This window comes from Aotus nancymaae, unplaced genomic scaffold (genome assembly GCF_030222135.1).
Source record: "Aotus nancymaae isolate 86718 unplaced genomic scaffold, 86718_ANA_hifiasm-v0.15.2.pri h1tg000012l, whole genome shotgun sequence".
Taxonomy (NCBI): domain Eukaryota; kingdom Metazoa; phylum Chordata; class Mammalia; order Primates; family Aotidae; genus Aotus; species Aotus nancymaae.
In genome coordinates this window covers 48451708-48478096 of record NW_026988423.1, presented here as the reverse complement: position 1 = coordinate 48478096, position 26389 = coordinate 48451708, and the positions used below count along the sequence as shown (strand labels likewise).

At 46.4% G+C, this 26389-nt stretch overlaps 1 protein-coding gene across 2 annotated transcripts in view; it reads left to right on the top strand.

Moving 5' to 3' along the window:
• HIP1 (huntingtin interacting protein 1) overlaps positions 1-26389 on the top strand; it is a 200863-nt gene that overhangs the window by 46969 nt on the left and 127505 nt on the right. The window lies entirely within an intron of this gene.

The window sequence follows — 26389 nt, the reverse complement described above, 5'->3', positions numbered from 1 at the left end:
GTGTGGTGGCGCACACCTGTCATTCCAGCTACTAGGGAGGCTGAGGCACAATAATTGCTTAAACCTGGGAGGTGAAGGTTGCCATGAGCCGAGATCACGCCATTGCACTCCACCCTGGGCGACAGAGACTCTGTCTCAAAAAAAAAAAAAAAAACAAAAGGCCACAGGCTGAATAAACTATTTGTGGTACAGAAAACTGACAAAGAATTGGGAATCGAGCCGGGTGCAGTGACTTATGCCTGTAATCCCAGCACTTTGGGAGGCTGAGGCAGATGGATCATGAGGTCAAGAGATCGAGCCCATCCTGGCCAACATGGTGAAACCCCGTCTCTACTAAAAGTACAAAAAATTAGCCAGGCGTGGTGGCACGCACCTGTAGTCCCAGCCACTCAGGAGGTTGAGGCAGGAGAATCGCTTGAAACCGGGAGGCAGAGATAGCAGTGAACCAAGATTGTGCCACTGCACTCCAACCTGGGTGACAAGAGTGAGACTCCATCTCAAAACCAAAAAAGAAAGTAAGAAAGAAAAAAGAATTGGGAGTCTGAATGTATGAAGAGCTAGCACAGAGATGTAAGAAGGAAGCAGCAATCCAATGGAAAAGTGGGGAAAGACATCAGTAGACATTTCACAGAAGAGGAAATGTGAACCATAACGAACATATGCAATACCATTTCACGGCAGAAATTTAAAAGCCTGACAAAACAAGTGTCAGCAAGTAGATGGAGCGGCTGGGGCACCTGTTCCCTGGTGTTGGAAGTGTCCAGTGTCTCCACTACTATGGAAATCAATTCGGAAATAGAAGTTTGGTTTTTAGGGGATTTTTTGGTAGAAACAGGGTCTCACTATGTTGCCCAGGCTGGTCTCCAACTCCTGGGCTGAAGCGATCCTCCCGCCTCGGCCTCCCACAGTGCTGGGATTACGCACCATGCCCAGCCTGGAAATAGATTCTTAAATGTGCATACGTTGGGCCCCAGCTTTCCACTTCTAGGGACACATGGACAAGGATGTATAATCAGGATTATTCACCAAAGCACAGAATAATTAATTTTTAATTATAAAAAGTCAAAAGCAACCTAAGTGTCCATCTATGTGAGAGTAGCCAAATACATTGGTAGTGTGAGATACTCATCAATGGTTTATATTTAATTAACCTGAATTAGCTCTGAAAATCTGTAAATTCTGGACCCAAAAAAGCAAGTGGGGGTTCAGCTTCTGCTTAGGATATAAGAAAAAAAAGAGAGAGAGCAAATAGCTGAAATGGTACTGCTTTTTATATCCTTTTTTTTTTTGAGATGGAGTCTTGCTCTGTCACCCAGGCTGGAGTGCAGTGGCATGCTCTTAGCTCTCTGCAACCTCCGCCTTCCCACCCAGTTCAAGCAATTCTCCTGCCTCAGCCTCCCAAGTACCTGGGATTACAGTTGCACGGCACCACACCTGGCTAATTTTTTGTATTTTTAGTAGAGACAGTTTCACCATGTTGGTCAGGCTGGTCTCGAACTCCTGAGCTCAGGCAATCCACTCACCTTAGCCTCCCAAAGTGCTGGGATTATAGGTGTGAGCCACTGTTCCCAGCCCCAGCCCCAACTTTTTTTTTTTTTTTTTTTTTGGAATATAGAGATGGAGTCTCACTATGTCGCTCAGGCTAGTCTTGAACTCCTGGCCTCATGCAGTCCTCCTGCCTCAACCTCCCAAAGTGCTGGGATGCATGAGCCACCATGCCTTGCCAAGACGAGGAATTCACTTCAGAGAATTACACAGCTTGTTCAAGTTCATGTTAGCTGGTCAGCTGCAGAGGAAGGATTCAACCCCAGCTCCACTATGAATTAGGGAGGTTTTGTAAACTGTCAAGTGCTGTACAAATGTCCATTTGTTTCTCTTTTCTCCTTAATGAACTTCAGAGACCAGAACAGACACCTTAACAAATTGGGAGCAAGTGTTCTTTTTTCTACAAAGCCAGGTGGCAAGGATGGGGAGGGATGAGAGGTTCACAGATGTCAGTGACGTTCAGCATCAGATGGAGGACATGGTGCTATGAGATGGGGCATGCTGCACCTCCAGAGGCTCCGGGCTCCAGGTATCTTTCTCCATGCCAGAAAGCTGGGAGCCCTGAGTGGTCTGTTTCAAGCTGGCTTCCTCCTGCCCTCGAGCTTCCCCAGGGTGCATCCGCACACACATGTACCCATGCACACACATTGACATGCATGCACACACCCTGCTCTCCTGTGCATCTCCCCAACTAGCTCAAGTGAATGCCTTTGCCTCTCTTGCTTGCTCTTTGGCTCAGGCCAGTCCCTGCTCAGGAAGCCCTTTTGCGGTCACAAGAGACCATTACAGCTCATTTGGTCAAACAGCCCCCATCCAGCACCTCGAAGACCCTTCATAAATCTCAAGGAATGATGAAAACCTCTTGCAGGTAATTTAAATTCTCTGGGCGCCCTCCTAACGTCCTTAAATAGCACGCCCCATTCCATAGAACCAAGTCCTTGCCTGACCAGCAGAGCGGGGACGGATTAGCGCACATTCCCTCCAGGGCAGCGGTGTGGGCACACATCAGCAAAGAGGAGGTTGAGAATGGACAGAATAGCTTGCTCCTGTTTCTGAGTTTTGTAGCAGGTGTGTTTTGGAGTGTGTGTGTGTATTTTCTCGCTCTCTCAGTGCTTTATTAAGCATCCCAAGGTCAAAGACCTGCATACGTAGCTAAAACTCTTGACTCCTGGGAAATGGGAGTATTAATTCCCTCTGGGCTGAAGTTTTCTGTTTTGTTTTGTTTTCTGACTGTAAAATGAGGATGTTGGCCAAGCACAGTGGTTCACACCTGTCATCTCAGCACTTTGGGAGGCTGAGGCAGAAAGATGGCTTGCTTAAGCCCAGGAGTTCAAAACCAGCCTGGACAACATAGTGAGATCTCACCCTTAGAAAAAAATTTTAAAAAACTAGTTGGCTGTAGTCCCAGCTACTCAGAAGGCTGAGGCGGGAGGATCGCCTAAGCCCAGGAGTTTGAGGCTGCAGTGAGCTATGATCGCACCACTGCATCTTAAAAAAAAAATCAGGGTAGGCCAGGTGTGGTGACTCACACCTGTAATCCCAGCACTTTGGGAGGCCAAGGTGGGTGGATCACGAGGTCAGGAGTTCAAGACCAGCCCAGCCAAGACGGTGAAACCCCATCTGTACTAGAAATAGAAAAATTAGGTGGGTGTGGTGGCGTGCGCCTATAATCCCAGGTACTACAGCACTCCAGCCTGGGTGACAGAACAAGACTCTGTCTCAAAAAAAAAAAAAAGAGAGAGAGGATGTTGCTTTTGATAAATAGCCTTCATACATTTAAATTTATTTATTTAACGGATGTTTATTGACCTCTTTCCATGAGCAGGGACTGTGCCAGCCCTGGGGAGATGGTGGGTGGACAGGACAGGACAAGATACCACCTTCATGTGTCTGGTGGGTGAAGAGATGTTCGAAATGAAATGACAAGCATGATACAGTCATAAAGAAGAGCAGGTGCTGGCTAGGCACTGTGGCTCATGCCAGTAATCCCAGTACTTTGGGAAGTGGCAGGACGCTTAAGGCCGGGAGTTTAAGGTCAGCCAGGGCAACATACTAAGACCTTACCGCTACAAAAAATAACAATTAGCCAGGCATGGTGGTATGCACCTATAGTCCCAGCTACTCAAGAGGCTAAGGCAGGAGGATCACTTGAGCCTGGGAGGTTGAGGCTGGAGTGAGCTGTGGTTGTGCTGTGGTGCTGTGGTGCTGTGGGGTGGTTAATGGGAGAAACACCCAGGTCTGGGGACTGCAGGAAGGGAAGTTTTGGCTGAGATCCAAAGGAATGGCAGGAATTAGCTGGAAGAGGAGGTCAAGAAGAGCATTCTTGGTGGTGGTCCCAGCATACGCAAAGGCCAGAAGGTGGAGAAGATGCTTCTCATTGCGGGAACGGTGCAGAACGCCTGCAGGGTTGACAAGAAGGGGATTAGGGGCAGATGCACAGGGCCTTGAGGCCCTGCTAAGAAAGTTATATTTTATCACCGGGCGCAGTGGCTGACGTCTGTAATCCTAGCACTTTGAGAGGCTGCGGCGGGCAGATCACCTGAGGTCAGGAGTTCAAGACCAGCTTGGCAAACATGAAGAAGCCCTGTCTCTACTAAAAATACCAAAATTAGCTGGACATAGTGGTGCATGCCTGTAATCCCAGCTTCTCGGGAGGCTGAGACATGAGAATTGCTTGAACCCGGGAGGCAGAGGTTGCAGTGAGCTGAGATCGCATCACTGAACTCCAGCCTGAGCAACAGAGTGAGACTCTGTCTAAAAAAAAATAAATAAAAGTTATATTTTATCCTAAGGACAGTAGCAAGCCTTCAAATGGTTGGAAGCAGAGGAATGTTATGATCGCATCTGTATTTAATAAAAAAATCTGTCTGGCATACAGTGGCAACCCCATAAAGATTTGAATGAGGTGAGAGGATGGAGGAAAGAGAGGCTTCAGTGTGAAGAATGGGTTGGCAGGGATTGGAGGTGAACAGGGGATCCGTTAGGATGGTGACCGCAGAGGCGGAGAGAAATGGATAGAGATACTTAAAACCCGGAGTTTCGGCCGGGTGCGGTAACTCCTGCCTGTAACCCTAGCACTTTGGGAGGCCGAGGCAGGCAGATTGCCTGAACTCAGGAATTCGAGACCAGCCTGGGCAACAAGGTGAAACCCTGTCTCTACTAAAAATAAAAAAAATTAGCCGGATATGGTGGCAGGCACCCGTGATCCCAGCTACTCGGGAGGCTGAGGCATGAGAATCCTTTGAACCCAGGAGGTAGAGGTTGCAATGAGCTGAGATAGTGCCACTGCACTTCAGCCTGGGTGACACAGTGAGATTCTGTCTCAATAAATAAATAATGTTGGAGTTTCAAGAACTTGGTCACTGAGAAGATGTGAGAGGAGGCTACTCACAGACTATTTCCAGGATCCTGGCTTTGGCTACAGATGAAAGTAGGATGATGTCACAGATTTGCAGAGGTGGTCAGGAGTGGATTTGGGACATCTTGATTCTGAGGTCACTGTGAGATATTGCTAAGCAGATCTGGAGGTTAGAGAGATGGACAGTAAGTTGGAGTACAGGCGGTAAAGGCCTGGGCTGTTGGAGACTGCCAAAGGAGAGAGTGCAGAGGACAAAGGGAGTCTGGGTCTACCTTGAGGACACCAGCATTTAACATACAGGTTGGGAAGAAGCTAATCAAGGAAATGAAAATGAAGAGGGAAAGGAAGGAAACCAAGAATGCCTGGCCCATGGGGGTCAAGGGAAGGAGGTCTCATGAAGGATGGAGTGGCAAGTGCTGGAAAACAAGCTCTAGTTAGACGGGAACTGATTGAAAAAGTGGAAAAGTAAATCTCTGGATTTTGCAAATAGAGGTTTATTGTTGGCTGGGCAAAGTGGCCCCCACCAGGAATCTCAACAATTTGGGAGGCCAAGGCCTAAGGATCACTTGAGCCCAGGAGTTCGAGACCAGCCTGGGCAGCAGAATGAGACCCCAGCTCTACAAAAAATACAAAGATGAGCCAGGTGTGGTGGTGCGTACCTGTCGTCCCAGCTACTCAGGAGGCTGAGGTGGAAGGATCGCTAGGGTCGGGAGGTCAAGGCTGCAGTGAGCCGTGATCACACACCTGAATTCCAGCCTGGGTGACACGGGGAGACCTCATCTCAAAGCAAAACAAAAACAAACAAGACTGATTGTTGATCTAGCAAGAGTGGAGCCTGTTAAACAAAGACCGTCAGTGAAGACAGGTATTTCAAGAAGTTTAACCGGGAAAGGAAGGAGGGGGTCATCGCTGGAGAAGACTGTGAGGTTGCAGATGGTTTGGTTTTGTTTTTAAGTTAGCTACCCTTGTTTAAAAGCAGGTGGGGATAAACTGATAGAGAATGGTGGACAGAACTGGGCTAGTTTTTGTGTGTGAGAGAGAGACGAAATCTCACTCTGTCGCCAGGCTGGAGTGCAGTGGCGTGATCTTGGCTCACTGCAACCACCGGCTCCCAGGTTCAAGCGATTCTCCTGTCCCAGCCTCCTGAGTAGCTGGGATTACAGGCATGCACCACAACGCCTGGCTAATTTTTGTATTTTCAGTAGAGACGGGGTTTCGCCGTGTTGGCCAGGATGGTCTTGATCTCTTGCGCTGCTGATCCGCCTGCTTCGGCCTCCCAAACTGCTGGGATTACAGGCATGAGCCACCATACCCAGCGGGGACTGGCCTAGTTTTTATAGCGAAACCAAACATCCCATAATTCTAGCTTCCTTGGCTATTGTTTTAGGCTACTATTACCTTCTTGCTTATCAAGGTGCTGACTTCTTAAGGTTAGGTAGGTGCCTGGAATTTCCGTTGAAGGAATCTACAATTTTCCTTTATTTCCATGATGCAGTGGCCTGCAGGCCCCTAGGAGGGGGTTCCTGCTCCATCTCAAAGCAGGAGCTGGAGGAGCATGGGCCTGGCTGCTGCTCCATACCAACCAGATGGCCCAGCAGATAATCGGCAAGGAGCACAAGCTTCAGCCCTGCCTGGTGCCCTGGACCAGCTACATAAACATAAAGGAGGCCAGGCACAGTGACTCATACCTGTAATCCCAGCACTTTGGGAGGCCGAGGTAGGCGGATCACTTGAGGTCAGGAGTTCAAGACCAACCTGGCCAACATGGTGAAAGCCCGTCTCTACTAACAATACAAAAATTAGCCAGGCATGGTGCTGTGCACCTGTAATCACAGCTACTCGGGAGGCTGAGGCAGGAGAATTGCTTGAAGCCAGGAGGCGGAGGTTGCAGTGAGACAGGATTATGCCACTGCATTCTAGCCTGGGTGACAACAGAGTGAGACGCTGTCTCAAAAAAAAAAAAAAAAAAAAAAGGAATATGACTACTCCTTCATGGCTGCCATCCACATCTTGGGTGAAATATCTCTTGCTAATTTGCGATAACAAGGGAAAGAGAATTCTGTAAGGTGTAGTCCAGCTCAGCTATGCTCACAGAATACAAATTCATCATAAAGACCACTTCGTTTTTAAGAAAGTATTTATTAGCAGATCCAGGTACTGTTTTTAGGATGTTGGGCTAAACTGTGAATTAGAATGAGTCCGTCCTCATGGAATGTAGGTTCCAGTAGAGAAATCAGACAATAAGCACGTACATCTCTGATACGATGTCATTTGTAATAAGCACTATGGGAAGACAAAAGCCACGGGGTGGGAGCTGGGAAAGAAGGAGGTTATGTGAGAGAGGGTGCGTGCTTGGAAAACCATTTGATGAAGTCCATTTGATCAGAGGCCATAATGAACTGATGGAACCAGAGAAGCAGAGATCATGAGAAAGAGGTTTTGTTTTTGTTTTTTGTTTTTTTCAGGCAGAGGAAACAGTATGCGCAAAGTCTCCAAGGCAGGAGTAAACTCGTTCAAGAAATGCAAGAATGCCAGAGTAGCTGGAGCACTGAGCGGGGCGGAGAGCGGTAGAGGTGAAGCTGGAGAATCAGGCAGCAACAGCGAATAGTCATTCTGTGACCTGTCTAGTGATTCCCTTGAAAACCCTACTTGAAAGCCTTGTCTCTCTCTTTTTATTTATTTTTTATTTTTTTGAAATGGAGTCTTTCTTGCTCTATCACCCAGGCTGGAGTGCAGTGGCACAATCTCAGCTCACTGCAACCTCCGCCTCCCAGATTCAAGGCATTCTTCTGCCTCAGCTACCCTGAGTAACTGGGATTACAGGCACCCGCCACCACGCCACGTTAGTTTTTGTATTTTTAGTAGAGTCAAGATTTCGCCATGTTGGCCAGGCTGGTTTTGAACTCCTGACCTCAGGTGATCCACCTGCCTCAGCCTCCCAAAGTGCTGGGATTACAAGCATGAGTCACTATGCCCAGCTAAAAGGCTTGTCTTTTTTTACCTTACTTAATGTCTCCCAGTGCTACATGCCTTTTTGTTGCATATTTTATTTTATTTTTTAAATTTTGAGACGGAGTTTCACTCTTGTCCCCCAGACTGGAGTGCAGTGGCATGATCTCGGCTCACTGCAACCTCTGCCTCCTGAGTTCAAGCAATTCTCCTGCCTCAGCCTCCTGAGTAGCTGGGATTACAGGCGTTCACGACCACACCCAGCTAATTTTTGAATTTTTAGTAGAGACGGGGTTTCGCCGTGTTGGCCAGGCTGGTCTCGAACTCCTGACCTCAGGTGATCTGCCCATCTTGGCCTTCCAAAGTGCTGGGATTACAGGCGTGAGCTACCAAAACTGGCCCATTTGTTGCATATTTTTACATCACAGTTGCCTAAGGTCATAGATAACAGTTGTATTTTCAGTAGAGACAGGGTTTCACCATGTTGGCCAGGATGGTCTCCATCTCTTGAGCTCGTGAAACGCCTGTCTCAGCAAACAATAGACTAGCATAAAGCTTTAAAGGAAAGGCTAAAGAATGAGATGTCCATAGGGGGCTTGTTTAAGCTCTGACGTACTCCCGGCATCCAGATGGCCATGTTGGGTTGGCTGTGTGCATGCCCAGGAAAGACTTGAGAAGGCAATAATAACTCCCCTTGGACTGACCTTGAAGCTCTGTGCAAGCAGAAGGTGAAAGCTGAGGCAGAGTTAGAAACTGCCTGGTTGGATGTTGAAAGTTTCCAGGGACCCAGAGCCTCTCAGCAAAGAGTAGATGTATCGGTTCCAAGAGTTTAAGGAAATCTGTCTAATCATTAGCTAACCACTAAGTTAACTGCACAGAGAATTCAGTGGCCAGGCATGATGTAGAATTCAGACTTTGCATAATTATGAGGAAAGTCGCTGAACCAACAGCAACCATAATAAACAGCAGCAACAACAAACCCTGCAGAGGAGGCAGAATCTGACTTCCAGCTTGACCACATTGTATTATTTGAAATGTCCGGTTTTGAACAAAAATTATGAAACATGCAAAGAAAGAAAAAAAAATATGATCCTTAGGGAGAAAAAGCAGTCAATGCTAACAGTCTCTGAGGAAACCCAGAAATTGAAATTATTAGAGAATTTATTGATTTATCAATCAAGTGATCCTCCTTCCTCAGTCTCCCAAATAACTAGGACTACCAAGCACGCACCACCATGCCTGGCTGATTCTTAATATTTTCTGTAGCAATGGCATCTCACTATGTTGCTCAGGCTGGTCTTGAACTCCTGGCCTTAAGTTATCCTCCTGCCTCGGCCTCCTGAAGTTCTGTGATTACAGGTGTGAGTCTAGCTTAGACAAATACTTTAAATCAGTTATTTTAAGTATGTTCAAAGAACTAAAGGAAACCATGTCTAAAGAATAAATGAAAAGTATGAAAACAGAATCTCAAACAGAAAGAGATGATCAATTAACAGATAGAAATTATAAAAAGGAACTAAAAGAAAATTGTGGAATTGAAAAATACAATGACTGAAACAATTCAGTGGAGACCAGGTGTGGTGGCTCATGCCTGTAATCCCAGCACTTTGAAAGGCTGAGGCGGGTGGATCACCTGATTTCAGGAGTTTGCAACCAGCCTGGCCAACATGGTGAAACCCCATCTCTGCTAAAAATACAAAAATTAGCCAGTCATGGTACTACGTACCTGTAATCCCAGCTACTCAGGAGGCTGAGATAGGAGAATTGCTTGAACCCGGGAGGCAGAGGTTGCAGTGAGCTGAGATGGTACCACTGCACTCCAGCCTGGGTGACAGAGCAAGACTTCGTCTCAAAAAGAAAAAAAAAAAAAAAAAATCAGTGTAAGGGCTCAACAGCAGATTTGAGAAGATGAAAGAAGAATCAGTGAATTTAAAGGTAGGCCAATTGAGATTATTCAGTCTAAGGAACAGAGAGAAAAAGAATGAAGGTTATTGACCTGCGGGACACTATCAAGCCTATGAACATACGTATAATAGGAGTACCTGTGGAAGAAGAAAGAGCAAAAAGAATATTTGAAGAAATAATGACTTGAAAACATGCTAAATTTGATGAAAACAAATAGTAGCCTACACATCCAAGAAATGCAATGAACTCCAAGTAGGATAAATTCAGAGAGGTCTACACCAACACACGTCATAGTCACAGTCAGAAGACAAAGAGAAAGCAGTGAGAAGTGACTCATCACATACATAGGAATTTTAATAAAATTAAGAGCTGGCTTCTCATTAAAAAAAAAAAGCCACAGAGGTCAGAAGGCATGAAAGGAGAAAACTGCCAGCCAAGAATCTTATCTTTCGTAAAACTCTCCTTCAAAAATGAGTGAGAAATTAACATTCCTCAGTTAAATAAAGGAAATCTACTAAAAAACAAACAAACCAAAAAAAACCCCACGGCTAACATCATACTTAACAGTGAATGACTAAACATTTTCCCCCTAAGATCAGGAACAAAACAAGGATGACTGCTCTTACCACTTAAATTCAAGATTGAAAAGAACTTGTGAGAACTAGAGGTTCTGAAAGGGCAGCTAAGCAAGAAGAAATGTGTAAAAGACACCATGTTGGAAAGGAAGACATGAGATTATCTCTATTTTTCAGTGACATTATCTCATGTGCGTAGAAAGCACTTCAAAGTTTTCTATTACAACAGCGGAAACTATTAGAGCTCACAAATGAGTCAAAAATTGCAGGATACGATATTAATATTTTATTTATTAATTTTCTTTTCTTTTTTGAGACAGAGTCTCGCTCTGTCATCTGGGTAGGCTGGAGTGCAGTGGTGCAAGCATGAATACTGCAGCCTCGACCTCCTGGGCTCAAGTGGTCCTCCAACCTCAGCCTTCCAAGCAGCTTGGGCCACAGGCATGCACCAGCATTCCCAGGTTATTTTTGTACTTTTTTTGTAGAGATAGGACTTCACTATGTTGCCCAGGCTGGTCTCAAACTCCTGGGCTCAAGCGATCCACCCACCTTGGCCTCCCAAAGTGCTAGGACTATAGCCGTGAGCCACCACACCTGGGCCAATATTAATATTTCAAAAATTAGTTGTATTTCTATATGAAAAATCCAAAATGAAATTAAGAAAACCAATAAAAAAAAAATTTAACCAAAGATGTGCAATACTTGTATACTGGAACTACAAAATATTGTTGGAAGCAATTAAAGAAGACCTAAATAAATGGAAAGACATTTTATGTTCTTGGGTCAGAAGACTTAATAGTGTTAACGTGGCAATACTTTGCTAGTCAGTGCAACCTGTATCAAAATTTCAAATGCCTTTTTGCAGAAATAGACAAGCTGATACCAAAATTCATATAGAAATGCAAGGGACCCCAAATAGAAAAAGCAATCTTTGCTTGGTGGCTCATGCCTATAATCTCAGCACTTTGAGAGGCCGAGGTGGGCGGATCACTTGAGGTCAGGAGTTCAAGACCAGCCTGGCCAATATGGTGAAACTCCGTCTCTAATAAAAACAGAAAAAATCAGCCAGGCATGGTGGTGGGTGCCTGTACTACTTGGGAGGCTGAGGCAGGAGAATCACTTGAACCTGGAAGGCAGAAATTGCAGTGAGCCGAGATCACGCCATTGCACTCCACTCCAGCCTGGGCAACAGAGAGAGACTCTGTCTCAAAAAAAAAGAACAAAGCTAGTGGACTCCCCAATTTCAAAACTTACTACAAAGCTGCAGTTGTCAAAGCAGTGTTACTGGCATAAGGATAGAAACGTAGTACAGGAATGGAATTGAGTGTCCACAAATAAACTCCCATGTCTGTTGTCAACTGATAGTCAACAAGGATGGCAAGGCTTCACACCATATGCAAAAGCTAACTCCAGATGGATCAGAAGCCTAAATGTAAGAGCTAAACCTATAAAACTCTTAGAGGGGGCCAGGCACGGTGGCGCACACCTGTAATCCCAGCACTTTGGGAGGCCAAAACGGGCGGATCACAAGGACAGGAGTTCAAGACCAGCCTGGCCAACTAGTGAAACCCCATCTCTACTAAAAATACAGAAAGTGAGCCAGACGTGGTGGTGGGCACTTGTAGTCCCAGCTACTCAGGAGGCTAAGGCAGGAGAATTGCTTGAACCCAGGAGGCAGAGGTTGCAGTGAGCCAAGATCCAGCTACTGCACTCCAGCCTGGGCAACAGTGCAAGACTCTGTCTCAAAAAAAAAAAAAAATACTCTTAGAGGGAAACATAGGTGTAAATCTTCATGAGCTTGGATTAAGCAATGGCTTCTTAAATGTGACATAAAAGCATGAACAACCAAAGAAAAAATAAACTGTTCTTCAACAATATTACAAATGTTTTTGCTTTAAAGGACACTATCAAGAATATAAAAAGGACCAAGCATGGTGGCTCACACCTGTAATCCAGCACTTTGGGAGGCCGAGGTAGGCAGATCACTGGGGATCGGGAGTTTGAGAGCAGCCTGGGGAACATGGTGAAACCCCGTCTCTACAAAAAATACAGAAGTTAACCAAGTGTGGTGATGCGCCTGTAGTCCCAGCTGCTTAGGAAGCTGTGGTGGGAGGATCACTTGATCCCAGGCAGTGGAGGTTGCAGGGAACTGAGACCTTATCCCTGCACTCCAGCCTGGATGACAGAGCAAGACTGTCTCTTTCTTTCTTTCTTTTTTTTTTTTTTTAAGACGGAGTCTCGAATTGTTGCCGAGGCTAGAGTGCAGTGAGAACTCGTCTCACTGCAATCTCTGCCTCCTGGGTTCAAATAATTCTCCTGCTGCAGCCTCCCAAGTAGCTGGGAATACAGGCGTGCACCACCACACCCAGTTAATTTTTTTGTTTTGTTTTGTTTGTTTGTTTTGAGACAGAATCTCGCACTGTTGCCCAAGCTGTAGTGCAGTGGCAAGATCTCAGTTCACTGCAATCTCCACCTCCTGGGTTCAAGCAATTCTCCTGCCTTAGCCTCCCAAGTAGTTGGGACTACAGGAATGCGCCACCACGCCCAGCTGATTTTTTTGTATTTTTGGTAGCAACGGGGTTTCACCATGTCGGCCAAGAAGGTCTCGATCTCCTGACCTTGTGATCTGCCCACCTTGGCCTCCCAAAGTGCTGGGATTACAGGCATGAGCCACTGCGCCCTGCCAAGCCTGTCTTTCAAAAGAAAAAAAAAGAATGTAAAAAAAAGACATCTCATAGAATGGGACAAAATACTAACAAATAGTTATCTCATAAGGAATTGATACCCAGAACATATACAGAATTCTTAAAACTCAATAACAAAAATAAAATTCAGTTCAAAAATGGGCAAAGGAGTTGAATAGACATTTCTTCAGAGAAGATATACAAATGGTCAATAAGCACATGCAAAGGTGCCCATCACTAATCACGAAGAAAATTCGAATCAAAACTGTGATGAGGTAACACCTCACCTCTGTTAGGATGGCTACTATAGAAAAACATGGAAATTGGCCAGGCGTGGTGGCTCATGCCTGTAATCCCAACACTTTGTGGGGCCAGGGCAGGTAGATTGCCTGAGGTCAGAGTTTGAGACCAGCCTGACCAACATGGTGAAACTCCGTCTCTACTAAAAACACAAAAATTAGTTGGGTGTGGTGGTGCAAGCCTGTAATCCCAGCTACTTGGGAGGCTGAGGCAGGAGAATTGCTTGAACTTGGGAGGCAGAGGTTGCAGTGAGCTGAGATCACACTATTGCACTCCAGCCTGGGCGAACAGAACAAGACTCCATCCCGCCCCCGCCCCCCAAAAAAAAGAAAAGAAAAAAAGGGAGGCCAGGCGAGGTGGCTCGTGCCTGTAAATCCCAGCACTTTGGGAGGCCAAGGCAGCCTGACCAACATGGAGAAACCCAGTCTCTACTAAAAATACAAAATTAGCCAAGTGTGGTGTAATCCCAGCTATTTGGGAGGCTGAGGCAGAAGAATCACTTGAACCCGGGAGGCAGAGATCGCGGTGAGCTGAGATTGCACCACTGCACTCCAGCCTGAGCAATAAGAGCGAAACTCCGTCTCAAAAAAAAAAAAAAAAAAGGAAGAAAAGAAAAGAAAGAAAAACATGAAATAAAAAATGCTAGCCAGGTTGTGGAGAAAAAGTGCTGGGATTACAGGTGTGAGCCACTGCACCCGACCAGGGTTTCTTTTTGGGGTGATGAAAACGTTCTGGAATTGAATCGCACCTTGTGCATCATTGGTGGAAATATAAAATGGTACAATGCTGTGAAAAACAGTATGGCAGCTCCTCAAAAAATTAAAAATAGAATTACCATATGATCCAGCAATTCCACTTGTGGGTTTATATCCAAAAGAATTGAAAGCAGAGCCTTGAAGAGATATTTGTACCTCCGCATTCATACCAGCATTATTCACAATAGCCAAAGCATAGAAGCAAGCCAAGTGTTCATCACCAGCTGAATGAATAAGCAAAATGTGTTATATGATGAATGTTATTCAGCTTTAAAAAGGCAAGCAATTGGCCGAGTGCCATGCCTCGCGCCTGTAATCCCAGCACTTTGGGAGGCTGAGGCAGGTGGATCACAAGGTCAGGAGTTCAAGACCAGCCTGCCCAAGATGGTGAAACCCTGTCTCTACTAAAAATACAAAAATTAGCCAGGCATGTTGGTGGGCACCTGTAATCCCAGCTACTCAGGAGGCTGAGGCAGAGAATTTCTTGAACCCAGGAGACAGAGGTTGCTGTGAGCCAAGATTGTACCACTGCACCGCAGTCTGGGCGACAGAGGGAGACTCCGTCTCAAAAAAAAAAAAAAAAGGAAAGAAATTCTGGCCAGGTGCAGTGGCTCAAGCCTGTAATCCCAGCACTTTGAGAGGCCAAGGCAGGCAGATCACTTGAGGTCAGGAGTTCCAGACAAGCCTGGCCAACGTGGTGAAACCCCATCTCTACTAAAAATACAAAAATTAGCTATGCATGGTGGTGGGTGCCTGTAATCACAGCCACTCAGGAGGCTGAGGCAGGAGAATCACTTGAACCTGGGAGGTGGAGGTTGCAGTAAGCCGAGATCGTGCCGTTGCACTCCAGCCTGGGCAACAAGAGCAAAACTCCATCTCAAAAAAAAAAAATTATATAAAAAAGGAAGGAAATTCTGACACATGCTACAACATGGATGAACCTTGAGGACATTATGCTAAATGAAATAAGCCAGTCACAACAAAGACAAATACTGTATGATAAATACAGCATGACTCCCTTTATATGAGATACTTAGAATAGTCACAATCATAGAGACAGAAAGCAGACAGGTGAGACTGGGCGCAGTGGCTCATGCCTGTCATCCCAGCACTTTGGGAGGCAGAGGTAGGAGGATCACTCAAGTCCAAGAGTTTGAGACCAGTCTGGGCTACATAGCAAGACCCTGTCTCTACCCACCCTGCTAAAAAATGTTTTAATTAGCTGAGTATAGTGAGCATGCCTGTAGTCCCAGCTACTTCGGAGGCTGAGATGGGAAGATTGCTTGAGCCCAGGAGGTCAAAGCCGCAGTAAGCTGTTTGTGCCACTGCACTCCAGCCTGACTGACAGAGCAAGACCCTGTCTCAGAAAAGTAGACTGCTGTTTGCTAGGGGCTGGGGAGAGGAGAGAATGGGGAATTATGTTTAATGGGGACCGGTTCCATTTTACAAGATGAATGGCAGAGATTAATGGAGATGAATGGCAGCAATGGTTGCACAAATTATGGACATGTTTAGCACCACTGAATGGTACATTTAAAAATAGTGGGCTGGGCACGGTGGCTCATGCCAGTAATCCCAGCACTTTGGGAGGCCGAGGCGGGCGGATCACCTGAGGTCGGGAGTTTGAGACCAGCATGGAGAAACCCCGTCTCTACTAAAAATACAAAATTAGCTGGGCGTGGTGGTGCATGCCTGTAATTCCAGCTACTCAGGAGGCTGAGGCAGGAGAATCGCTTGAACCCAGGAGGTGGAGGTTGTGGTGAACTGAGATCACGCCACTGCACTCCAGCCTGGGCAACAGAGCGAAACTCTATCTCCAAAATGAATAAATAAATAAAAATAAAAAGGAATGAAGTGCTGATGCCTGTTACAAGACACATGAACATTGAAAACATTATGCTAAGTGAAGAAGCCAGACAGAAATGGCCACCTGTTTTATTATGACCCCATTCTATGAAACGTACAGAATAGGCAAATCCCTGGAGACAGAAAGTAGATTGGCACTTGACAGGAGTGGGGGAAGGATGAATATGGAGTGACTAGTAACAGGTATGGGGTTTCTTTTCTTTTCTTTTCTTTTCTTTTTTTTGAGACAAGAGTCTCACTCCATCACCTAGGCAGGAGTACAATGGCACAATCTCAGCAAATTGCAACCTCTGCCTCCTGGGTTCAAGTGATTCTTGTGCCTCAGCCTCCCAAGTAGCTGGGATTACAGGCACGTACCACCACACTCAGCTAATACTTTTTGTATTTTTTTTTTAAAGTAGATACGGGATTTCACCATGTTGGCCAAACTGGTCTCGATCTCCTCACCTCAAGTGATCCTCCCACCTCAGCCTCCCAAACTGCTGGGATTATAGGCATGAGCCACTGTACCTGGTCAGAGTTTCTTTTTGGGGTGATTAAAATGTTCTGGAATTGGTGATGATGATTGTATGACCTTTAAAATACATTAAAAATGACCGGGCGTGGTGGTTCACACCTGTAATCCCAGCACGTTGGGAGGCTGAGGCAGGCGGATCACGAGGTCAAGAAATCGAGACCATCCTGGCCAACATGGTGAAGTCCTGTCTCTACTAAAAATACAAAAATTAGCCGGGCGTGGTGGCACTCGCCTGTGGTCCCAGCTACTCGGGAGGCTGAGGCAGAAGAATCGCTTGAACCCAGGAGGTGGAGGTTGCAGTGAGCAGAGATTGTGCCACTGCACTCCAGCCTGGTGACAGAGCAAGACTCCATCTCAAAAAAATTTATCTATCTATCTATCTATCTATCTATCTATCTATCTATCTATCTATCTGTTAAAAACCACTGAAATCTACCCTTTTAAAAAATGGTGAATTCCATGGTGTCTGGAATATCTCAATTTTTAAAAAATGTGTTATTCTGATTACATGTAGAGATAGGCTGCAGGTGTCTAAGAGTGGAAACAGGGCGGATGCTGCTGCCTGGTCCAGCAGTGAGCTGATGGTGTTATCATTGGGCAGGAGGCTGGCCCACGGGGATGATGGCTTGAAAAGTTGGGAAGTCCCAAGTGCAGGAATCCTATAAAGAGGCTATTATTCTCAATAGGAGACGGGACACTCCCCGACCCCTGCCAGTGAGGCAAGAGGGGATATGAGGTCAGGGGCAGGCATTTCAGAAAACTGATCTGACTTTTGGTTTGGTGCCAGAAAGGGTTTATGAACCATTATGGGCAGAGGCCTGAAAGCTGCAAATAGCTGCAGGTTAGCAGAGGTCACGGCCTTGGCGTCTAGGAAAATCATGGAGACCTGGAACCGGGCATTCAGGGAAGCTGTCATCTTGAAGTGTCCCTGACAATAATTTTTGAGTTGAAATATGGGGGCTTGAGATATTCATCATAATTATCATGGCTTGGTAATACAAACTATCGCCCAATTGGAGATTTGGGATGTCTGTTTCATAAAATCAAAGTCACTGATTAGTCTAGAATTGGCATTGCATTTTATAATCACAGTATCATTTTGAATTGGGCATACGCCAATGCATTAATAAAGAAGTAAAAGGTAGAATTAATACATTAAACTGCTGAGTGCAGTGGCTTATGCCCTGTAATCCCAGCACTTTGCCAGACTGAGTTGGGAGGATTGCTTGAGGCCAGGAGTTTGAGACCAGTCTGGGCAACATAGTGAGACCCCGTCTCTATCAAAAAAATTGTTTTTAATTAGCCAGGCATGATGGCACACGCCTGTAGTCTCAGCTACTTGGAAGCTGAGATGGGAGGATCACCTGAGCCCAGGAGCTCAAGGCTGCAGTGAGCTATGATTGAGCCACTGCATGCCAGCCTGGGCAACAGAGGGAGACCCTGTTTTCAGTTTAAATAATGAATAAATAATATTAAATGAACAATTTGGTTTATAGAATTTTTTCATTTGCAGTATCTGTCTTGGTCTCTACTCAACAGCCTTGTGAAACAAGGTTTGCTATTTTCAGGCCTCTGTTTATACGTGGAAATGGAGGCTTAGTGAGTTAACACTTTTCTAAGAAGCCTGAATCCAGGTCTTCTAAATCTCATGTTCTTTCCATTATCGCTCCATGAATCAAGTAAAATACTTTTTGTTTATTCAAATTCTCAGAGTTTGTTGCCAGGGTACCTTTTCCCAGAAAGTCTATTTTTATAGAATGTCTTTGATTCTTGCGCATCCCAGTGGCTATTTTAAATAACATTTTTTTCCTGTTAATTATGTTCATGTTAATTTTAGAAAGTCTAGAAAAACAGTTTTAAAAATCACCACTCATAACCACTCTTAACATTTGAGCATATTTCTTTCCAATGTCTGCCTATAAATACACCACCTATAAATACATATACACATAGATACATGTATATATTTATAACTATTTTTCCAAAACTGTGCTCATACTATATAAATGGTTTCATGTCCTGCCTTTTTGTTTAGTATGATCTTGTGAAACACAGTGTGGCATAACGGTGAAGGTTAATTAGGCCCTGGAGCCAGAACAAAACACTCTGTTAGGTGTGTGTGCCCTTGTGAATTACTTAACCTTTTATCACCTTGATTTCTTTCCTCTGATCCCAGCTGACCTGTGTTCTTGGGGTCCGGAACTGTTCTGTCTCTGAAATACATCCATCCTTCCTCCCATTGGATGGCAGGGTCCTTACCTTCCATCCCACTCCCATCTCCCTTGCCCTGTGACTTCAATAACACCCGCTCTATCTAACCTTGGGTCCACCATGCCCAGTTTCCTGAATGCTTCTGGACAAGACCACACAGCGGAGAATATCGGTGTCGCTATTGACCCACAGCCTTCTTGTCCTTTTCCTTTCTTTGTAATTTTTGTTTGTTAGATTGTATTTATTTTTTAAATATATCATGTATGGGCTGGGCACGGTGGCTCACACTTGTAATCCCAGCACTTTGGGAGGCCAAGGTGGGTGGATCACCTGAGGTCAGGAGTTTGAGATCGGCCTGGCCAACATGCAGAAATCCCATCTCTACTGAATAAACAGAAATTAGCTGGGCGTGGCGATGGTGCATCTGTAGTTCCAGCTACTTGGGAGGCTGAGGCAGGAGAACCCCTTGAACCCCGGAGCAGGAGGTTACAATGAGCTGAGATCACGGCACTGCACTCTAGCCTGAGCCACAGAGGGAGACTCCATCTCAAAAAAGTAATTAAAATTAATTAATTAAGCACAATTTTTTTTTAATCTACTGTACAAAAGGGTGATCAGTGCATCCCACATCCCCCGACCTGTGGTCCTTCTCCCCAGAGGCAGCCACCTCTGTGCAACTTCAAGCATATCCGTGTAGGTCTGCAGCCGTATTGCACGAGTAACATATATCTTGGATATTGTTTCAGTCTGAATATACCGGCCTGCCCAGTTGTTCTGTTTTGTTGGTTTATTTTACATTGCCACATAAAGGGAAGGTTTCCTAAAGCATGCCACGAACCTAGAAGCTATAAAGGAAAAGTTGATCAATTTGACTATGGAAAGACAGGGCACGGTGGCTCACGCCTGTAATCCCAGCACTTTGGAAGGCCGAGGCGGGCAGATCACTTGAGTTCAGGAGTTCGAGACCAGCCTGGTCAATATAGCAAAACCCCGTCTCTACTGAAAATACAGAAATTAGCCAGATGTGGTGATGGTGCTCCTGTAATCCCAGCTACTCGGGAGGCTAAGGCAGGACAATCACTTGAACCCGGAGGCAGAGGTTGCAGTGAGCCAAGATCGTGCCACTGCACTCCAGCCTGGGTGACAGAGCGAGACTCTCTGTCTCAAAAAAAAAAAAAAAATTGACTATGGAAAAATGAGAAGCTTTAGTAAGAGAAAATATACCATTAGTAAAACCACAAGATAGAATGGGCTCCACGTCCCACTGAGCCTTGAACACTGCTCAGTGGCCCTTCTTTGCCCCCCGTGGTTCTCCTCACAGATACTGCTTCAAACCTTCCTGCCCCTCCAAGCTCCAACTCCATCCCTACTAATTTCACACAGAAAACCAAAGTCATCAGATGGAAATGCCCTCTGCTTCCTGCAACCAGACCTTTATTATTATTAATTTATTTATTGAGATGGAGTTTCGCTCTTGTTGCCCAGGCTGGAGTGCAATGGCATGATCTTGGCTCACCACAACCTCTGACTCCCAGGTTCAAGTGATTCCCCTGCCTCAGCCTCCTGAATAGCTGGGATTACAGGTACCTGCCACCATACCTAGCTAATTTTTTTTTTGTTGTTTTGTATCTTTAGTAGAGACAGGGTTTCGCCATGTTGGCCAGGCTGGTCTTGAACTCCTGATCTCGGGTGATCTGCCCACCTCGGCCTCCCAAAGTGCTGGGATTACAGGCATGAGCCACTATGCTCCACCTTTTATTATTATTATTTTTTAATTACTCTTATTTTTTATAGAGACAGGGTCTTGCTCTGTCACCCAGGCTGGAGTGCAGTGGCTTGATCATAGCTGACTGTAGCCTCCAACTCCTGGCCTCAAACGATCCTCCTCCCTTAACTCCCTGACTAGCTGGGACTACAGGTGTGCACTTCCATGCCGGGCTAATTTTTAATTTTTTTTTTTGTAGAAACAGGGTCTCACTATATTCACTATATTGCCCAGACTGGTTTCGAGCACCTTAACCTCCCAAAGATCTAGGATTACAGGTTTGAGCCAGCAAACCCAGACTACCAGACATCTTGATGTATTTGAACACAAATTAATCTCTTCCTTCCCTCTGTTAAAATGGAAGGTATCTGGGCCAGGCATGATGGCTCACACCTGTAATCCCAGCACTTTGGGAGGCTGAGGCGGGCGGATCACTTGAGGCCAAGAGTTCAAGACCAGCCTGGCCAATATGGTGAAATCCCGTCTTTACTAAAAATGCAAAAATTAGTTCAGTGTGGTGGCACATGCCTGTAATCCCAGCTACTCAGGAAGCTGAGGCATGAGAATTGCTTGAACCTGGGAAGCGGAGGTTGCAGTGAGCTGAGATTGCACCACTGCACTCCATCCTGGGCGACAGAGCAAGACTCTGTATCAAAAAGAAAGAAAAGAAAAGAAAAATATAAAACAAGGGAAGGCATCTGTCCCCCTGCAAGAAGCTGACACCTCCCTGTTTTCTGATCCCATGCAATCTTGCCCTAGTAGGACTGTTGCTTGATTGATTAGCTGAGTCAGAAAGCTAGAAGCCAATTTGTCACTCACTATTCCACTCCCCTCCTGCTTCCTTCCATTACCGTCTCCTACTGGGTTTTATCTCCTAAATACTCCCTGGCTGTATTCTCTCATCTCTTTCCTATTTCCACTGCTCATGGTCAGGACTCACTTGTTATGCCCAGAACTTGGCATCCTCCTCCTCACTGATCCCAGGCTCCGCCCTGGCCATCCTCGGAGCTGTCTCTGCACAGCGGTCAGTGATGCATCAAAAACTCAGATCTGCTCCTGTTCCCTGGCAAACACCCTGAACTGACCATCTGCCTCCTACTTCGGTAAGCCTCACCTGCCTTAGCGGTAGGAGCAGTGTGGGGAATTTCCTGGTTGAGGAGGGAGCAGCTGGAAAAGCTTCCCCATCCCATCCAAGTCAGAGACCTTCAGGATAGTCTTGTCACCCAAGGCTGTTTCTCTCACGACCATTGACTATCTGGCTCTGCAGACCCACCTGCCATCATCTCTTGCCTTGGACTTCATGCCTAGTGACATGCCAACCTCCCACACACCTACCCTGCTTCTTCCAAGAACATGCTTAGCACCCGGTTTCACCAGGGCGGTGGCTGCTCTGCTTCCAAACTCAGCTCTGGCCAGGTGTCAAGGCTCATGCCTGTGATCCCAGCACCCGAGACACAAGGATCGCTTGAGGTCAGGATTCAAAACCAGCCTGGGCAACATAGTGAGACCCTGTCTCTACCAAAAATAAAAAATTAGCCAGGCATGGTGCTGCTCATCTCTAGTCCCAGCTACTCGGGAGGCTGAGGAGGGAGGCTCACTGGAACCTGGGAGTTCAAGGCTACAGTGAGCCGTGATCACTCCATTGCACTCCAGACAAAATGTGGCAAAACAACAGAAATCTTAGCTCAGGCATTATCGTCCTTGAACCCCAGGCTGGGTAAGGTATGCCTCCTCCTCTGGGCAATTATTATTATTATAATTATTATTATTTTAGGTGGAGTCTTGCTCTATCACCCAGGCATGAGTGCAGTGGCACAGTCTGGGCTCACTGCAACCTCCACCTCCCAGGTTCAAGTGAGTCTCCTGCCTGAGCCTCCCGAGTAGCTGCGATTACAGACATGTGCCACCACGCCCAGCTAATTTTTGTATTTTTGGTAGAGACAGGGTTTCACCATGTTGACCAGGCCTGGTCTCGAACTCGTGACCTCAGGTGATCTGCCCACCTTGGCTCTCAAAGTGCTGGGATTACAGGCGTGAGCCACGGCAATTGACCTTGGCAGTTCTTGCATCCTAAACTTGCTGAGTGCCTGGTTGAAGAGTCTCGTGGTCTGGCTGCCTCGTAGGAAGCTGGCCAGGAGCTATGTGACTCCCTTTAGAATGCAGAACACATATCACCAGTTGGTCCCTAGCTAGGGTCCTAGCAGTCAATCCTGGGGTGATAGGAGAAGTCCCACTTCCTTTCTAGCACTTGCTATGATATTGAAACTTCATTTATTTATTTCAGAGACAGGGTCTCACTCTGTCACCCAGGCTGGAGTGCAGTGGTGCAGTCGTAGCTCACTGCAGCCTTGACCTCCTGGGTTCCAGCCATCCTCCCACCTTAGCCTCCTGAGTAGCTGGGACTACAGGTGCATGCCACACTCCTGGCCCTGACACTGTATTTATTTAAATGATCTATCTTTGAGCTTGCCTTCCCACTACACTACAGACATCTGGAGAGCAAAGACTCTGTCCGGGACCTTCCTACTAAACTGGCACACACCTGGTGCACAGCTGATTCAAAACAGAACTTGCCAAAACACCCACGGAATGTTTTCTTGGTCGTCGTACCAGAACAGATGATCATAAAGACAGTTTATGAAACGTAATTAGGATAAGTGTAAATTCTTGTAGTTACATCTGAAACTCACAGGCATGCAAATATCAGATAGGCAACCGTGGCTTGCTCATGTAGAAAAAGGTGGGGATTTTCATTGAGGAAGCCTCAGCGTGGGTTACCGGTGTGGTGAGGCTGCAGGAAGCGGCTCAGATCTTAGCCACCTGTACTGGTGTCCTCTGAGATCTTGCTCTGTCCCTGTCTCCATTCTCTTTCATGTCTTCAATAGTTATTCCTCCTCTCAGCCTATAAACAGTCCCCTGTGTCCTCTAACCTTTAAAAACCTCTTTCCAGACGGGGTGCAGTGGCTCACACCTGTCTGTAATCCCAGCACTTTGGGAGGCAGAGGCAGGTGGATCACCTGAGGTCAGGAGTCTGAGACCAGCCTGACCAACATGGTGAAACCCTTTCTCTATTAAAAATACCAAGATTAGCTGGGCATGGTGGTGCATACCTGTAATCCCAGATTTTAGGGAGGCTGAGGCAGGAGAATCACTTGAACCTAGGAGATGGAGGTTGCAATGGGCTGAGAACATGCAACTGCACTCCAGCCTGGGTGAGTGCCGTCTCAAAAATAAATAAATTAATTTAATTAAATTTTTAAAAAACTTTCCAGCCAGGCATGGAGGCTCACACCTGTAGTTTCAGCACTGGGAGAGTCCAAGGTAGGAGGATTCCCTGAGGCCAGGAGTTTGAGACAAGCCAGGACAACATAGCAAGATTTCATCTCTACCAAATAAAATAAAATAACATAGCTGGGCATGGTGGTGCAGTCTGTACTTCCAGCTACTCGGGAGGCTGAGGTGGGAGGGTTACTGGAGCCCAGGAGTTCTAGGCTGCCATGTGCTGTAATCGCACCACTGCAGTCCATCCTGGGTGACAGAGCGAGACCCTGTCTCAAATAAATAAACAGAAAGAGTGGAGACCCTCCAGCGTGAGCCTCCTCATCATCTCTGATTTCACCCACCATGACATCTCCAGCTGCGCCCCTCCCTCCCCTCCACCTTCACCCCTCATCGTGGCTCACTCACCCACCCACTCTCCACTTCACACCTCCTCAGAGACCCTGCCCACCCACCCATCTCTCTCCCATTGCGCTTCCTTCTCACTCCAGACCTTCTACCTCCCACCACGTGCAAATCTTCTCCATCCTTAACAACCTGACTGCCTCCTCTGCGTCCTTCCACACTCTCAGGAACTTCCTGTGATTCCCTGCCCTTCGCCGCCAGCCTTTCCCAAAGAGAAGTCCGCCTCAGCACTTCCCTCTGCTCATTTCCCATCAGTGGCTACAGGGCACACATTTGGACTTAGGCCTGTGCTGCTCTGCTGTGGCTGCCCTCAACGTGGCGTCAGGACCTAACAGCACTTGCCACTTGTAGCATCTTTTCTTCCCTGTTCCCTCACTTCGCATCCTTGGGGATCTCTGCAGGATTGGACCCACTTCGCTTCTTTCAGGGCTCCCGACAGTCCTTATCTTCTACTTGGTGTCCCTCCCTTTATTTTTAAATTAAATTAATTTTTTTTTTTTTTGAGACAGAGTCTCTGTTGCCAGACTGGAGTGCAGTGGCACGATCTCGGCTCACTGCAACCTCCGCCTCCCGCGTTTAAGTGATTCTCCTGCTTCAGCCTCCTGAGTAGCTGGGACTACAGGAGTGCGCCACCATGCTCAGCTAATTTTTTGTATTTTAAGTAGAGACAGGGTTTCACTATGTTGGCCAGGCTGGTCTTGAACTCCTGATCAGGTGATCCACCTGCCTCAGCCTCCCAAAGTGCTGGGATTACAGGCATGAGCCACTGTGCCCGCTTTTTTATATATTTATTTTTTTTGAGACAGGGTCTCATTTTGTCACCTAGGCTGGAGTGTAGTGATGCAAAGATGGCTCACTGCAGCCTCCACCTCCAAGGTTCAAGTGATCCTCCCTCCTCAGCCTCCTGAGTAGCTGAGACTACAGGAATACATCACCACATCCGCTTAATTTTTGTATTTTTGGTAAAGACAGTATTTCACCATGTTGCCCCCTGCTGGTGTTGAACTCCTGGGCCCAAGTGATCCACCCATCTCGGCCTCCCAAAGTGCTGGGATTACAGATGTGAGCCACCACGCCAGCTAATTGGTGTCTTGACTTTCTTTGCTTCCTGCAGTGACTGCTCTTCCCATTCTGAATGCAGGCTTTCCCCTTGCTCTGTCCTTGGTCCCTTTCCCTCTTTATGCTTTCCCCATTATCTATAATAATAAACAAAGAGATAGAGAGGGTTCTGAGAGCTTTGAGGATGAAGGGAGTTCTTTGTTGGTTTGGTGGTATTGTTGGGTTTTCGTTGTTATTTTCTTTTTTCTTTTCTTTTCTTTTTTTTTTATAATGGCATGAGGGATTCCTTGGGGCACGATGGAAAGAGCTGAAAGGAGGCCAACAAACAAATCACATGCCTTTTTTTGTTTTTTTTTGAGACGGAGTCTCGCTCTGTCACCCAGGCTGGCGTGCAATGGTGCGATCTCAGCTCACTCACTGCAACCTCTGCTTCCTGGGTTCAAGTGATTCTTCTGCCTCAGCATCCTGAGTAGCTGGGATTACAGGCACACACCACCATATCTGGCTAATTTTTGTATTTTTAGTGGAGACCAGGTTTCACCACGTTGGCCAGGGCGGTCTTATCTCCTGACCCCGTGATCCTCCCACCTCGGCCTCCCAAAGAGCTGGGATTACAGCGGTGAGCCACCGTACCTGGCTCGCATGCTTTTACTATTTTCTGGACATGCCCCAAACATTCTTCATCTTGATGCCATTTTGTTGATCCTGTCCACGGGTTGCATTCCCTCTTTGCTCTTAACCTCTGTAGCATTCTGGTAATGCTTCTTTTACCCATCAAATAATCATGATGTCTTATTTTTGTTTTTGTTTTTGAGACAGAGTCGCAATCTTTCACCCAGGCTGGAGTACAGTGGCGCAATCTCGGCTCACTGCAGCCTCTGCCTCCCAGGCTCAAGCAATTCTGCTGCCTCAGCCTCCCTAGTAGCTGGGACCACCAGTGCGCACCACCATGCCCAGCTAATTTTTGTATTGTTGGTAGAGACGGCTTTTGCCATGTTGGCCAGGCTGGTCTCGAACTCCTGACCTCAAGTGAATCTGCCTACCTTGGCCCCCCAAAGTTCTGGGATTACAGGTGTGAGCCACTGCCCCTGGCCTATGCTGCCATTTTTTACCACGTACCATATCTTAAATACTTTGGCAGTAGACTTAGGCTGTCTTGAGAGCAGAACCTGAGTTATTTTACATCCCTTGGAGCACTTAAAAGAGGTCCTTGCAT